Below are 17,186 nucleotides of genomic sequence, written 5' to 3' on the forward strand. Positions count from 1 at the left end.
CAGGGTCCTGGGATCGAGCCCCATGTCGGGCTCTCTGCTCGGCAGGGAGCCTGCTTCTTCCCTCTCTCTCTGCCTGCCTCTCTGCCTACTTGTGATCTCTCTCTATCAAATAAATAAAATATTAAAAAAAAATTTATATATATATATATATACTATATATGATACTTATCTCATGCTATGTAGTAAGTGCTTGATGCACACCCTGTATCCATTATTATACTGCTTCTTTCTGTTTCCAAGTGGGGCTCATTTTGCTCATACACTCATCCCACAAACAAGGACCAAGAGCCTGTATGTAGGACACCAGGCTAGGCTGGAGACCTGCCGTGACGATGTCACTGACCTCAAGAAGCTAAGCCTCAGGGTGCCTGGCGGGCTCAGACAGGGGAACATGTGACTCTTGATCTTGGGGCTGTGAGTTCAAGCCCCACTTTGGGTGTAAAGATTACTTAAAAAAAAAAAGAAATTAATGTAAAAAAGATAAAAGTGGAAGCAGCGTCTAAGGCTCTAGAAGGGGAGACGGGGAGTAAATGGCTGTCACTGAAGGTGCAAAGTGCTCTGGGCTCAATGTGACTGGGAGGACATGGAAGCTCTGAGGAAAAGCTCTGCACTCTCTGAGTGCTTATTGTGGGGAGATCCTGGGGCGGGAATGCAAATAAAGGACAGGGAGGGTCAGCGAAGGTTCTTGGAAGGTTCAGGGACTTCGCCTCAGAGAACAAAATGGAGCTGACCAGGCAAAGATGATGCTTCTGGAATCTCTGGTTCAGGCCTGGGGGACATGAGCGCTGTTTCCACATGGGATTACAACCAGGATAGAGGCAAACCTATGCTTTAAACAAGCTGCAAATGCCCCCAGGAGTGAAAAGACACAGCTTTGTTTTGCTCAAGGGAGACGGAACTCCATAATTAGATAAAAAAAAAAGACACCCCTGTTTCTTCTGTGAAAACCAGGGTTTATCCATCACTGGGGGCATATGTGGCCCAGGCCAGGAGGCGTGCTGTGGCCACTGCTCGCTCGGCCCCACGGGCCTGGCTTTCACACTGTCCAGAATCTAATTAGGGTGGCGTTTCCATCTCCTTGCAATTCACTGACCAAAGTCGGCACAGACAGGCTCCCAGCACCCGCTTGCCGCCCTTGCTGCAGGGACACGAGATCCTGTGGGATGGCCTTCCTCTCACACCCCCAGGAACACCGGAGTCTGTCCATATCTGAGCCTCATGACTCAACAAATTATTTTGTGCATTTGCTTTATTGCAGACTAGTGGTTATAATGAAATTAGTTCTATTCCACATTATTGGTTCGTAATTAGAACTACATGAGCAAAACAGATACAATCTCACCAAGTCTTCTACGCCTGAACAATTGAACTGACTGCACAAATTCCTCTTTTTTTTTTTTTTTCACTCCCCCAGCTTCCTATTCAGGTTGTTTCCAAGTCCTCAGTAAAATAAGACCTATTTCAGTTGGCTCTTTCTACCCTCCTTAGGCAGGGCAACTACACAATTTAGCATCCAAACTGGGACAGTTGTGAAGCTGAAAGAGAGACCATTTATAGTTAGGCCAGGATGATAACATAAGCCAGAACTGCCCCAGGCAAGCTGCCTACTTTTATGGGGACAAGCCACCCTGTCCAATAGTCATGACTTAGTCTTGCCAGGCAATGATGTTTTCCTAATTGTCTTTTTTAAAATGTTAATTTGGGGCAACCACCTTTATACATTAAAAATCCCTTCCTATGGGGTGCCTGGGGGGCTCAGTGGGTTAAGCCTCTGCCTTCTGCTGAGGTCATGATCTCAGGGTCCTGGGATCGAGCCCCGAATCGGGCTCTCTGCTCAGCAGGAGCCTGCTTCCCTTCTTCTCTCTGCCTGCTTCTCTGCCTACTTGTGATCTCTGTCTATCAAATAAATAAATGAGATCTTTTTTAAAATCCCTTCTATATGGATGACTACTGTACAATTTCAGAACAAATTTGAGAAATTAAAATGACAAGAAGCAAAGAGTATACTTACATGCAGATATACGAGATTGCTCTGGACTTTCTTTAAGTGACCACGGCAAAGGGTAAGGGGAAATCTGGGCTGTGGCATTCCTTTACTCCATGTCCTGGGACAACACATGGAAGTGTACTTACCGTCCCTTGAGGCGTGGGAAACTGCACAAAGTAATATTATAGTCCCTCTCCATTTCACAAAAATCAGATTTGGGCAAATGAAACGCTCACCTTTTGGCTTGAAAATGGAATATACATCAGTAAATATGAGAATGTGTTTTCCTGGGAAACAGCCCTCATTTAGAAATAGCCAGGTGACATCCAGAAATTCTGACCTCAGCTCCGGGTTGACTCAAGTGAAACTGACTATTTAGGATCCCTGCCTTCAAGGCTGCCACCAGTCATCCATTATCCACCCTTGGCTAGCCAAGTTAGGGTTTTCTGTATTAAAGCATGAGACCTTCTGCTTTAGGTTTCTCCAGTGATCCTGACATATGTGAACCTGAGGCAAAAAAAAATAAATAAATAAATAAATAAAGCTCCCTTGCATCCTTGAAGCAGCAGGGATTTCTCCAAGCACATGGGCTACATCTAAGATTACGCCCTGCCTACCGGCCTGCCTGTCACCTGGGCTTGTGTGAAGACCAGCTGTGATAGTGACACATATTACATGGATGTCCTTTGCTAACTGGAAAACACTGTAACGACATGATTTATTATTCTCATTTCGGTGTTTTCTGAATGAAGCTGAAATATCTGGGCAGTTGTAGAATGAACGTTAGCATATCCAAATCCATGCACGATACACCGTGTTTTCATGGGGTTGTGCTCCACCGAAACACAGTTTACACATCTCTCTAACTGTCACAAGCGACCTACACTTAGGTCCGTAGTAGCCTCCAGCGAAGACATAGATGGGATCTCACTGAGCTCTAGGGAATAAATGAATTCCAAGGAAAGAAGAACGAAAAGGAAGAAAGAGAGAGAGAGACCTCGTGATGCTTTCCATAGAACAGTTTGCAGTATCCTAAGAGCCAGGGACAACCACATATATGACCATCCAAAGGAAAACCTTGTTAGAACGAGGTCGTATTTTCCCTCCAAATAAGAAGATAGAAAGTGGCAGGGGAACTGGAAATGGAGGATGACCTTGCAGTGTTGGGGAGAAACCTGGTTTCTCTGCACAGCGTGACAGGTCTCAGGCGCCCGTGCTCACAGGGCAGGGCGAAACCGCAAAGGGACAGCGGAAGCCCACACGTTAGACACCTACTGTAAGGAACTGTTGACAGAACAGATTTTCATCAGTGTAAAAATTATCATCTTTTATTGAGATTGTTCACTCTCCTATCCCAAGATAAACCTGTCCATCGTGTGTGTGTGTTTGTGTGTGTGTGTGTGTGTGTGTGTTTGTGTGTAGCCGTGGATGCGGGCTGTTGAGGGAGCGCCTCTATGTGCCCGTGTGTGGGTTCACTATCTCATCAGATGTGATTAAGGGAAAAAAGCTGGGGGTGGGGGGGGAGGGTGTCTGTTCTTTGTTTATTTTGCAGATAAATCTCATCTCTAATCCGGATGCAGAGCAATGTCTCTTGCAAAGGAAAGGAAGCCCCTCCCCCACCCCACGGCATCCATATAAATCACAGGTTTTATTCCTCTGCTGTGAGGGGCATTACTGGATCTGTCCGACGTTGCGGACTCTCATTGGGTGATGCTTCATTATTTGGAGGAAAATCCCCAGGGCCAAAACGTTATTTAAATGTGCTATGAAAATAAATCTGATTTATATGTGTGTCGTCTGCTGAGCCGCTCGTCCCTGTTACTGCAGGTGTTGCTGGGACCAGGATTAGCGCCTGGATTTATCACCAGTTCGAGCTGCACACATGCTCCGTGACAGGACATTGTCTGCATCTCTGAAAGTTCCAGAAGGGAGACAGTGTTTGCTGAGTGGTGGGTTTTGGACATGCACTGGTGTGGTTGACTTTTATGGGCTGAAAATGTGTGCGCGCGCGTGCGTGTGCATATGTGTGCGAGGTGTGTGTGTGTGTGTGTGTGTGTGTGGCCTGGACCGTGTTCATTTGAAGCGTGCGGGGAACAGACACTTTGTACTCAGATGCATCCATTTCCAATGGCAGCAGAATGGTGTTTCTGGTCAAAAAGACAAAGAAGAAAGCACGAATTTCCTTTCAGCTCGGGGCTGGGGCCCATATGTTTAGCTCAAAGTGAGTGGAAATCTCTGAAAAGCAGGCTTGGGTTAATAAATGTCAGCAAGCCTTCAGCCCAAATGGGATTTGATTAGCAGGAAGGAGTGTGGTTGGGGTGTTTCCATGACCAAAGAAAGAAATGCAGGGAAGGGCTCGTGTTAAGGGGGTGCAGAGCCCCAGGGATCCCCTCCTTTCTCCGTGGGCGTGCACTTACACTCAGTAAACCCGGCTCCCACCGTGACCCCTACCACAGGCAGTGGGCTGCCACAGAGACTCACGGTGGGAAGGGGTGGCAGAGCGAGACTAGACACCACGTATCACTCTGTAGGTGACAGGCCCAACTAAGACAAACCATCCTGTGTGCATTCTTAAAGCAGCCCTGCCTTTCTGCCCATTACAGATGAAGAAACCAAAGGCCACAGAGGTAACCATCTCATAATCTGGAATTCTATAGTCACAGAGAATCCAGGTCCTCTGCTCTCAGAACTCCTCTTCTCTGGACATGTGCTTAGCTGGTAGCAGCCTATGTTTTGCGGATCTTGTCTCCAGCTCTCATATCCTCTAGTTTTCTTCAAGATTAAGGGTCCTAAATTATATCCAAAATAATAAGAACCATCATCAAATCCGTTTCAGATTGTTGGGGAGAAACAAATAAAGGAATTTACAAATACGCTCTATTGGGCTTTTATTTTAAATAAGAGACAGCGGTGGTGGTGAGCGCCGGCAAAATGGGTGAAGGGGGTCAAAAGGTACAAATTTCCAACTATAAAATCAGTAAGTTCTGGGGATGTCAGGTGACGTGGTGACCCTAGTTAGCAATAGTATGTTGCATATTTGAAAGTTGCTAAGAGTAGATCTTAAAAGTTCTCATCATAAGAAAAAAATTCTGTAACTATGTATGGTGATGGATGTTGACTAGACTCACAGTGGCGATCACTTCGCGAGCTAGATAAATACTGAATCATTATGCTGTGCATCTGAAGCCAACGTAATGTTGTATGCCAACTATACCTCCATTTAAAAAATAAAATTAAAAAAATAAAATTAGAGACAGTAACTCCAGAGACCTCAATAGGAAGACTTTTTTTTTAAACTTTCAGTTTTGAAATAATTTTAGATCCACGTGAAAGTAGTAAAAATGGTACCAAGAGTTCCTGTGTCCTCTTCATTCAGATTCCTCCAGTGTTAGTATTATACTGTGTTTGCTGTATTATTTTGTGTGTGTGTGAATTAAGTGTGTGTGTGTGTGTGTGTGTCAATATGTTTCTAAATGGTTTGGGACTAAGTTGTAGACATGCTTTCCCTCTATTCCTGAATATTTTAGGGTCTATTTCCTAAATTCATTTCTGTAACCAGAGTGCAGATATGAAATCTAGGAATCAACATTACTACAATACTATTATCTAACTTGCAGACCTTATTCTAATTTCAGGAATTGTCCTACTAACGTTTTTCTAGAGAAGTTGGTTTTATTTCAAGTTTGTGTGAAACTTGTCCCCCACTTGTGTGGACTTGTGTGAGTTTGCTAAAGTTTTAGGCTATTAAACTAAAAACTGAATATTACTGTATATATACATATATATGTAGGTATGTAATATATATATGATAATATATGTAAATACACATACACACATAAAAAATCCTCCCTTATCATTATAATTAAATGTCGATAACTGACAAATTAAAAATGTTTATATCCTTGCACCAAAAACTAGAGCCAGATTCTGAGTTACTCTGTGCATTCCTGTTCAGTGTTAAATCTATATATGCCCTTGGTCCCCCTGGGAATCTGCACCTTTGGCTTCTCGAGGCTTTCTGCAAGGACTCTGGCTCTGAACCCACAGTGGGCAAAACAAAGGTCCAAAGGGGTTTTTCGGCAAAGTGTTACGAGAAACGGCACTTCAGTCTGTAAATGGCTTTCTGTGAGACTTAGCTCCTAGCGAAGTTGGGACACTAGGGGGGTGTCCCTCATCAGAGCTGCGACAAGTAGGTGATCTGGCTCCCAAGATCACATTGTGTGTCCTAAGACCCAAAGATAGGCAATTGACAGGATGAAAAAACAACATTGCCCAAGGATTTAGTGCTGTCCACCAACAAGGATTAGTGGAACGCCTTTATAATGCCGGTGCTGACAGACAGGACTAGCAACTGTTTTATGGGCTATGGACTGAGTTATATCAGGCCTCGCCTGTGGGTAGCCATTATGTTTAGCCAACATGATTTGACCTGTGGTTCATCCGAATTGGTGTCATAATAAGCTGAGTTATAAGGGTGTTTACTTTTCCATATATATGCTCGAATATAGTAAACCTGTTCTAAAACCAAGCCAATCGGGGCTTCCGTTTCCCCCCCACTGGTGCACGGGGAGGATTCGGGTGTCGGCAACGCCTTCCCCTTCAAGACATGTCCATCCAGAAAGTCTGTAAAGCTCTTTATTCCTCAGAGGGAAATGATTTTGGTCTTAGGAAGGAAACACATGGCTTTCTTCTTACAGCTTCAAACTCTGTCTTGCCAGCTGCATTTCTTTCCCTCAGCCTGGCACTAATGAAAGGAGACTTTGATGAGCCCAGTGAGTGGCCCATCCAGAGGGAGGGATGCAGAGAAACTCCACTTTCTGGAAGGTGCTCCCCTGAGAGCGTTTCTGCCTTATCTCTGACACACATCCTAGAGAAACATCATGGGCTTTGGACGAGGAGCCCCCAGGGGCCTGATTTACTTGCCAGAGTGAGTTTCTTTGGGTTCAGGTCCTTGGAGAAGCAGCCCTGGGAAGGCAAACCAGCTCCCACATTCTGCCGCCATGTCTCCCCGGTCCCTCCTAGGCCTGGCATGCCCAAAAGCAAATTCCTGCCCTTTTTTCGTTGTTGTTTAAATTTTTTTAAAGGTGTGAGCAATCTGTCCTACGTTCTCCCACCCCTGCTGGGATTTATGATTCAGTTCCCATTTTACTACATGATCTTGGCAGGCTCCCCTCGTTGAAATTCAAACCGAAGCAACTTGATGGGGGAATGGACATAAAAATATTAATTTGGTGGATATTAAAAAAAATCACACTGGTTATAAATCAGGGGCTGTCCACTGCTTCCTTTCATCATCTAAATGGTCCTTCTAACCAGACCACAAATCTTGCTGGGGAGGAGGAGGGGGTTTGGAAGGTGGGGGTTCCCTTCCTGAGGTTTTGGAGACAGCTTACATCCAACACACTTCCTCAAACCTGGCTTTGTTTTCCAAAGGTAATAAAAAGTGAGTACTTCTGGTACAGGCAGGCTAATTAGCTGGCCTCACAGAACAGACGGGGCTTAAAAGAAAGTTGGCTTGGTCTAAAAGAAATCAGGTTGTGGAAATGTCTAAATTTTGATTAAAAATCGTGTTTGAGAGACTCTACTTCTCCAAGGCTGTGGAGACCACTGTGTTGCGATGGTGGCAGATGGAGATCGGGTGAAGTAGGGTTGGGGTGGTGTGCAGGAATGGGGGACGGCAGACCAGGGCAGGCACAGGAACCTGTGACCAAGACCGAGGAGGAGGAAGGCTTGCCCCTGTCTCCATTGACACCTCCCAAGCCAGCCTTTGGATTTTAATAGGGAGCCATGGCTAGAGATAGCTAGGGGAGGGAGGGTGGTTACATTTCTGTGGGGTAGAATTCAGAAAAAGTGGCAGAGAATTTCTCTTCCTATAATGAGAATTTAATGGATTCTTTCATTTCCAGCTTATGGCTGATCTTTACAGTTAAAAGACTCTTGATAGGTACTTTAAAATTTCAGGAAAACTCCGGTAACTGGTTTTGAAAAACTGTGGGTAGTTGGGAGGCTAAATACTCCTATAAGAAGGCGGTAATACAAATGGAAAGGTGTCCCCATTACGAAGGCCCACATATGCAAATGGGTGTGTAGCTATGATGAGAAGTTCATTAGTGTCCTAGAAGTCCAAGGGTCTATTTAATGCTACAAAATCTAATAATGCAAACAAATCAGAAATTCGACCAGGCCAGGCTCACAGCTAATGTGGGTGCTGTAACAGAGCTCGGAAGACATCTGGGTCTTGATATTAAAGAGAGAGAAACCTGCAGTAGCTGGAAAAGAGGCAACCGGTTTTCTATAAAAATCAAAGCGAGATCTCTGGGTGCTTGGGTGGCTCAGTGGGTTAGGCCGCTTCCCTTGGCTCAGGTCATGATCTCAGGGTCCTGGGATCGAGTCCCCGCATCGGGCTCTCTGCTCAGCAGGGAGCCTGCTTCCTCCTCTCTCTCTCTCTCTCTCTCTGCCTGCCTCTTTGCCTACTTGTGCTCTCTTTCTGTTAAATAAGTAAATAAAATCTTAAAAAAAAAAAAATATATATATATATATATATATATATATATATATATATATATATACCTATTTAAAAAAAAATCAAAGCGAGGTCTCAATTCAAAATACTACCTTAATAGCAGGAAGAAAAACGACTGGAGACTGTTTCTTGAAGGGAAAACATTTGTAACCAACAATCGGTTCCTTTTACTTTTCTACTGTCTTTATGGGCAATGTTAAAGGAGGGGCCTCCTTTCTGTCTAACGAGGATAATGATGGGAATTATTTCGTCTTGAACAGCTTTTTCTACTTGGTTACCGTGCAATCTAATACTGACAGTGCCTTGGCCTTGAAAAATGATATTCTCATCTCTGAGAAATGGAAAATGGGAGAAGGTGCAGCCGTTCTGAGCCTCACTCTAAAGCAATTATGATCTCTTCACAACTCTCAGACAAGAATTGATTTTTATTTTTAGATTATTAAGCTGTGGGTGTAAGGAAGTCAGGATGTGTGACCTAGTTTTGACCTTGTTGATTGAATTCTGCAATCGATTCAATATTGGACAGGAAAGCTTTTTTTAAAAAGTGTTTCTTGCCTTATAATCTCCCCAAATTGACTTTACTTCTTTCCCACCTTTACCAAAATCCTCATGTTCATACAGAGAGACAAATAAACAGGGTAGTAATGCGAAGTATTGGAATAGAACGTATACATATCAGAATTAATTGCAACGTCCTAAGGAAACCCAGAAATAAGGAAAACTGCCAAAAGATGATGATGTTGGATATGTTCAATGCCATCAATGATGCGCTTCCTCTCAGACATCTACAGTAGTCAGGTATCCAGCTTTTATACTTACATTGTGGGTACTCACTCTACTATGTGTTTTGGGGAATCGTGGTGTTTACATGTGCTCTTATGTGCTGAACACAACTGTCCCACTGAGTCTAGAAGGGTCCTCTGGCTAGATTCAAAGCCCCACCCAAGAGGTAAAAGAACCCGCTTGACTGTATGTCCCTGTGAGTCACTATCCTTCCTTCTGTGACCACACTGAACAGCTCAGATATGCACCTCAGTTGGGCCAACTTCCAATTTAAAATTTAAAATTTTTCCAATTTCAATTCCAATTTAAAATTTAAATTCAATTAACATAGAATGTATTATTTGTTTCAAGGATACAGGTTTGTGATTCATCAGTCTTACACAACACACAGTGCTCACCGCAACACATCCCCTCCCTGATGTCCATCACCAAGCCACCCCATCCCTCCGCCCCCCTCCCCTCCAGCAACCCTCAGTTTGTTTCCTAGGATTAAGAGGCTCTTACGCAGCCATCAGAAAAAGTGAGATCTTGCCATTTGCAACGACGTGGATGGAACTAGAGGGTATTACGCTAGGTGAAATAAGTCGATCAGAGAAAGACAATTATCATATGATCTCACTGTTATGAGGGATTTAAGAAACAAGGCAGAGGATCGTAGGGGAAGTGAGGAAAAAATGAAACAAGACAAAACCAGAGAGGGAGACAAGCCATAACCAACTTCCAATTCTAAAACCCAGCCTGGAGTGTGGACCCTAGAGTTCACCAATTCCCTGCCGTCTCAGCCTGGCCCTTGAAGCAGGCCGGCACCTTCCCTGCTCCTTGAGAACCTGTATTCATCCTTTGCTGGGCTTCTCTGATGGAATGTTTCCTCCTGCCCATACAGCTATCCAGCTCTCCCCAAACCTTCCACGCACTTCCCCCTAACCCGTCTCCTCCAGCTTGAGCTCACCCTGCTTGCTTTCCAGCCTCTGTGGCATTTCTGGCAGGGACAGCCTGGCTTAGCATTTCACAATGAGATTCTCTGTTCAGTTGTATTTCTTCTCCCCCGGAGATAACGTCCCTGAGTTTCCCATTCGCCATCTGCAAAATGCTAATATATGCAGAGCTGCTGGGAGGATGAGACCCACAGAGCTCGGGGCTTGGCTCCCAGGAGGCGCTCAGGGAACGTGTTGGGCCCTCCCTTCTGCCTGAGGACCATGTCACATTTCTGCGGTATCTTCCTCTCAACCTCACAGTGTCAACGAAAGTGTTCTTGTGTGTTGCGGTTGTAGTTGAATTGTTAAGCAAAAATGGAACCCCTGTACTCTATCCTACTTACGTCTAGGCAGAATTACACTCCTCCTTGACTTGTGGGTGGGGAGGGAAGGGGAAGGTCAAATGTTTGGGTGGGGATGACCTGGTCTGATGTGGGTTAGCCTAGAAGAGGGGAGAGAAAGCCGACCTCTCACGGCAGAACAGTCCAGAATTCCGAGTCTCTGAGCTTGAGGGGCTTTGAAGATGAGCCAAAGCAAATGTCTCATATCGTTGAGCACTGCAGTCTCTAGGATACACTGTGGCAGGGAAGGCCCCAGTAGTAGACCAAAATAATCACCAATACAGTATTCGCTACTGAGAGAAATGCGGTTATGACAAGGAAGAAGTCTCGGGATGTGTTGACCCCTCCTTAAGACAAAAAGGCAAGAAACCTGGAACAGCTTAATTTTCTGAAAAGAGCTGTGACATTTGCATCCTGACTATCTGTCGAGCTGGTGATTATCCCCAAACAGGCAGTCTGCTCCTTCCTTCCCGAAAGGACCTTCCGGCAAAGCAGAGCCACGGGGAGCACTCGTGATTCCACGAGATGGGACCATCCCTGCTAAGCGGGCTTCTGCTGAAAGCAGAGACCAGAGACTTGAATTCATATTTCACGCTCGTTGTATTTGGTTTAGTCTGGGAAAATGGACTCAAATGCAATGCATGTGCATACATAAATGCCATAAAATTAGTGTAGACAGCTGGCAAATCATTAATTAACAGCAGTAATGGTCTTCAAATAGCGCTCCGGGGAGGCCACAGAGAGAGGAAGTTTCCCGAACCCGGTTTCCGTTTGGTCCGTGATCTGAATCCATCTTCCTGAAAAAGAAGGCAGGTGGGATAAGGGAAGGAGCAAAAGCCACAGAAATGTCACTCTAACACCTTCTGTCCGCCCTCCCTGCTCACCAGCCCCAAAGAGGACAAACGTTGAACAAACCACACCAGCCGTCTGTCTGCAGGGCTTTTCCCAAACCAGACAGACGCCAAATAAGCAGCAGGCATGGGAGCATGGGCCCAGCACAGGATAATTGTGCCATAAATATAATTAAAGTCAGCAGGAAGACCATTATGGAGGAAACCAAACTTAGAAAAAAATTAGTGCTAGTGAAGAAAATATCATACATTCTTTTTATTTCCATCTAATTTTGTTTACATGATTCATACAGTTTCTAAGAGGATCCCTGGAGAACATTAGGCCGGCACCACATGCATAAACATTCATATATAACATGTAAATTAGAAACAATCTCAGGATTTATATAGAAATTACAGCCACTTCTAGCAAATTAATTCAATGACAGAAAAAGGGTTACTGTCTCTCTTCAAATCAAGAGGGGGAAATATTGAGCAAAGCAGATTTATTTATTCAAGAGGCTTATTCCTTGCCAGGAGCTGATGTCCCCTTGGCCTGGAGATTTCCATTTTTTTATTGGATATGTTTTGGTGATTGAATTTACTTTGAATACAGGAGCAGTCAATGAGGACCATAATGGGTGGTTTTAAGTTATAGTATTGCTAATACAGTCATAAAGTCAATTAGGCTAGAAGAGTTTGCTGTGGAGAGATGATGGAAAAAGGCAAGTTGCTCGAGTTAAAATATTCAAGAATATCGAATCTGAGAGCTGCATGGCCTTGAGAGTATAAACTTACCATTTTATAGATGAAGAAACTGAGTGCCAGAGAAAAAAAAGGAAATAAATGAACTACAAAGTCAGACTAGAACCCAGTCCTTCTCCCCTATAATTGATGCCCTAATCACACCATCAAGCCACTCCTCTTCTCTATTTTAATAGAATGGAAAAGTGACATTGGAATGGGGTTTTTCCTGTAGGGTTTTTGTGCGGACATACTTTGGTGGTGATTTTGCCATTGGGGGTTATGGTAGATTGATTGTTAAAATGGCCCCAATTCTCCATCTTCCTCCTATCTGTCTTTCTCAATGTGACTCTAGAGTCCTTGAATCTTTGGCCAACAGAACCCATGGAGCCATGCATGTTTCCACTGCCCTTTCCCTACCTGATAAGAAAAAGCCAGGGCTCACCTGCTACAGAAAGAGAGACATAGTTGGGTTTGCAGCAAAAAGAAGTATGGGCACATACTTCTATTAAAAAATTCCTTTAACAAAATTCCTTTTTTAGTCACCTGAAATTCCTAATTGAACTTGCTGTCCTGTGTTTTATCTGCACGGGTGAGAGAAGATACTATTCTGTATCAGTTAGCCAACTCCTAAACGTATGTGAGAGCCCAGTCAAGATCAGCACATCTGTCTGCGCAACCCACGGCTGAGCGCAGGTATATAAGTGAGGCCCCACAAGGCCAGCAAAACTGCCCTTAGACTCACGAGCAAAAATAAATATTTACCCGTACAGGACACTGAGGTTTGGCGATTGTTCGGTGATACTATTGTGGCAGAAGCTAACTAACTTGGGGAGTAGCCAGTAAAAAACATTCCAAGAAAAGGAATTTGATTTGGGCTTCAGATGAGGACAGTCTAATTGTTGTGATGTTCTGTATGCAAGCAGAAATAGCAGGAAAGAAATATCTTGACATACATTCCAAGGCTAGAGACTTCATGCATAAGTACATATTAATAGAATATGAGTCTTATGCATATTTTTGCCTTTTGGGGTCTTGCCTTTGTTCTGGTGTTTTCTTTTAAATGACCCACTTTGCAATTATGTCTTTGTGACAGAAGAGCTTTCCAGAATGAGATAATGTGGCTTTTTTTTTTTTTTTTAATTTCTTTAGGCTTGTGATAAACTCCCTGGCTTATTGCTTACTTGTGCTCTTCCTTTCTTATCTTCGTGTATCTCCTTTCCCATCCTTCCGGGAGGTAGGGGGTATAAGTGAAGGTTCATCCTGGGGCCCAGTAATTATGCTTGATCTCCAATTATGGTGACATTTTTCCCAAAGGCCTGAGCCTCAGGTCAGAGGCCTGAGCTATATGTCTTGTCCTTGTACTTACTGCCCTCTCTCTGTGAAAGCCATCAGGGCAGGCATTGGAGTCTCTCTTTTGCAGATGAGGAAACTAGGGCTCGCAGACTTCACGTGACTTTCCCAAGGGCATACAGCCTAGCTCACGGCAGATTCAAAACTAGAACCCAGATTCTAGTCTACTAATTTTGGACTCTTTCTGGCACACTCTGCTGTCATCCTCACCCTAGGGCTTTGGACAACTGATGTCGTGTCTGGGTAGTTAACGAGCACTTGAGTAATGCTTCTGTCCGCGATGAACGGGAGTGGAGGCAGGATGTTCTGAAAGTCGCTGCTAGGAATCCCCAGACCTGCACTAAAGCAGGGTTCAGTGCACATGACTGACGCCTGGATCAAGCTTTCACACTGTGACAGCCAATCTCAGCCTCTGTAGAACTCCAGAGCAGAGCTCTACATTGTGGATAATCAGTCCATATCTCTGTTTTCAAATTATGTTATGGTCTCTTAAAGGTATGCTTTGAGATGTAATGTTCTGCCTGGAGCCATGGTCCATTTAAAAGCAGGGCTGCTTACAGGTTGTTGGTTGAGAACAACTGAAGGCAGATGAAAGGAAAAATACCAGGACATTACCCCCAGGAAATTTCTTTTTCTCCAAATCCACAAAACAAAGGCATGAGCCACCCATGCAAATGTAACACTTGTCTTGATTCTCTTCTTGATTCTGGAGTATCAGTACTGTTAGTATTGGGTTTAGGATGAACAATTATCCTGATTTGCCCCGGACTAAGGTACTTCTTGGGCTGTGGGACATTCAAGACTAACACTGGATCTGTCCAGGCAAACTGAGATGCTGTCCCCCTCTCTGGTCTGCATAGCTCTTTTTCTTTCCTTTTTTTTTTTTTTTTTTAAGATTTTATTTATTTGACAGAGAGAGACACAGCAAGAGAGAGGCAAAACAAGCAGAAGGAATGGGAGAAGGAGAAGCAGGCTTCCAGCCAAGCAGGGAGCCCAATGTGAGGCTTGATCCCAGACCCTGGGACATGACCTGAGCTGAAGGCAGACGTGTAATGACTGAGCCACCCAGGCGCACCCCGCGTAGCTCTTTGAGATCAGCTGACGAAGAGAGAGCTCCTCCATCTCCACCGAGGGGCACCAAGTCACGTCTCCCACACTGCTGGCCTTACACACAAAGATCCTTCCACAGAGAAAAGACACCAAATGCCTATTTTGAAAGAACGAGAAAAGAATGACTTGTCCTGGCCTCTCAGAACTCATAGGCACCTGAACTAGGGAAGAGGACCGGCTTGGGAACTAGGAGACTGACTCAGTTACTAAGTGGTTGTGTAAACTTTTGCCAAGTCATTCTTTGACTGTGCCTCAGTTTTCTCATCTGCAAAGAGGGGCAGGGAGTAGAGGTTTCTAAGGTCCCTTCTCTGTTATATATTCTAGAGTTTTATAGTCTAGGGACCAATGAGATCGTTCCACCTTGCCTTGACTCTTTTCATCCTGATGCCACAGGAGTCCCTCACTGAGCTCTTCTGTAGGCCTCTCTTTGAACTCAACCCAAAAGATGGAGCCTAGCTCAATGCTGTCTCACAAAATTTTCTCTGCTGGTATGTGTTCTATATCTACTGTCCAACATTATGGCTACCAGTCACATGTGACTATATAAATTTAAACTGAGTTAAAATAGAATGAATTTTAAAATTTAGCTCCTGAATCCAAATAACCACATTTCAAGTCTTCTAGTAGTCACATGTGGCTAATGGCTGCCATATTGAACAGGGCATATCTAGGTCATTGCCATCATAGCAAAAAGTTCTATTGGACAGCACAGCTCTAGAGAGCCATCTTGAGCATTTTCTCAGTAGCCTGAGAGGTATCCAGGGTAGAAAAAAAGAGAAGGAAGGTAGGGAATGGGAGAGAGAATCTCCTTCATCATTAGTAATTGTTATGTATTGGTGAGATTGTGGGAATGATGTAATCACATTACTGGAGATGGACCATCTTAAGTCTTGGCACAGGCTGTGGCCTTTTAAAAGTTAGTAAAAAGGACATGAAAATATGTGCTTCACTGAAGCCAAAGCAAAAGGCCATGATAACTTTTTCCCACCCATATCGCCGACGGGGTTAACTTTTCGGTCAACTATAGAAAGCATCAAGAAAGAAAATTAAATGGCTAAATGTGAAAAGTTGTAGGAAATTCTCTCCCTTTGCAAGGATCATGGCTCAAAAGTTTTCCCAAGCATCCTATAGGAAGAAAAATGCATGGAGACTGCTTTATTTATCACCGAGATTAAGCAAAAATCAAAACGTCTGGTAAAGAGTTCGACTCCTGGAATAGCATTACCATCCTTGTTGTGAAAGTGAATAAAGGATGCTTTGTGGAATGGAAACCCCAATGATGGTGGTGTGGGGGATGAAGAACTGGAACCCCAGGAGCACACTCTTGGTTCCAGCTCTGCCACTGGGGGCTGTGTGACCTTCAACAAGGGGGCAGTCGCTCACTTGTTCGCATCAGAAAGCTACCATGCCCCCTTTGGCTTTGGTGTCAGCAAAAAACATCTTTTCATGTCCTTTTTATGAACTTGTAAAGATCATAAAGGCACTGTCTAAAAGATCAGTGCCTCTGACAAGACTAACCCTCTCTGGGCCTCGGTTTTTATCTGCAGTTGAAAAAAGATGATGCTGGGCAGGGTCTTGGGGATCTTTGTTGTTCTCATTTCACTTTTGTGACCACATTGTTGACTCCCGCTGTGGACAGTAGAGCTACCTGTTTTATCAAACAGCTACCTGTTTAGCTACCCGTTTTACCAAAACACTTTCTCTTAACACTCATGAATGATCTGTGTTGTCAGTTGCCCTCACCAAAGACTTCCATCATCACACCTCCAAGCATCTGAGACCTGGCAAATGTTTAGGTTTTCTGGAAGCCTCACACACAAGGATGTTCAGCATTTAGCTACCGTCTCAGAGCCAGGAGCAAACACTTCTCAGGAAGCAGAGGCCCCAGCAGTCCCATATGTACACAGGTGAGGACTGAGGCTCTGCCATACTTGTAAATACAGCCGCAGGGTCAGGGAGACCAGATGATGGGGAGCTGCTTCCAGCTCTGCCTCTCGTCAGCTGCAACACTGGTGGCAAGTTCTTTCATTTCTCTGGACCTCAGCTCTTCACACTGTGAAGCACAGATACTAATGTGGTGGCAGGCAAGGCTGGTTCATCGGGAAGCCGAGGAACCTCAGGCTTCAGGGCCGCTCACTTGCAATGGCCCCTTTCAAGACCCTGTGCTTCATTTTGGCTTTTTTCGTGGTGGTTGCTGTTGTCGTCATAATTTCATGATCTTTTCCTCAAAGAGGAACCTCCAAATTGTATAAGCTTCAGACCCAAAAAACCAGGTTGTGATATTTAAAAACAAGATGGCACCCAAATAGGCTACCCTCTCTAAAGAGATTACCCATCAACCAAGCTTGTGGAGTCAGCCCAGTCTGCAGCTTTTCTATTTCTTCCAGATGCCATCCTCTCTCACAACCCAGCACACCTGTAGGCCATGTTAGTTTGTGCCTCTCAACAAAACAGGAAAGGGGACACCTACTCAGTCATGGGCATCTCTCAGGGACCACAATGCCTATTCTTAGAGACCACATAATCATGAAATCCAAGGTC

This window comes from Mustela nigripes, chromosome 4 (assembly GCF_022355385.1).
Source record: "Mustela nigripes isolate SB6536 chromosome 4, MUSNIG.SB6536, whole genome shotgun sequence".
Lineage (NCBI taxonomy): Eukaryota > Metazoa > Chordata > Mammalia > Carnivora > Mustelidae > Mustela > Mustela nigripes.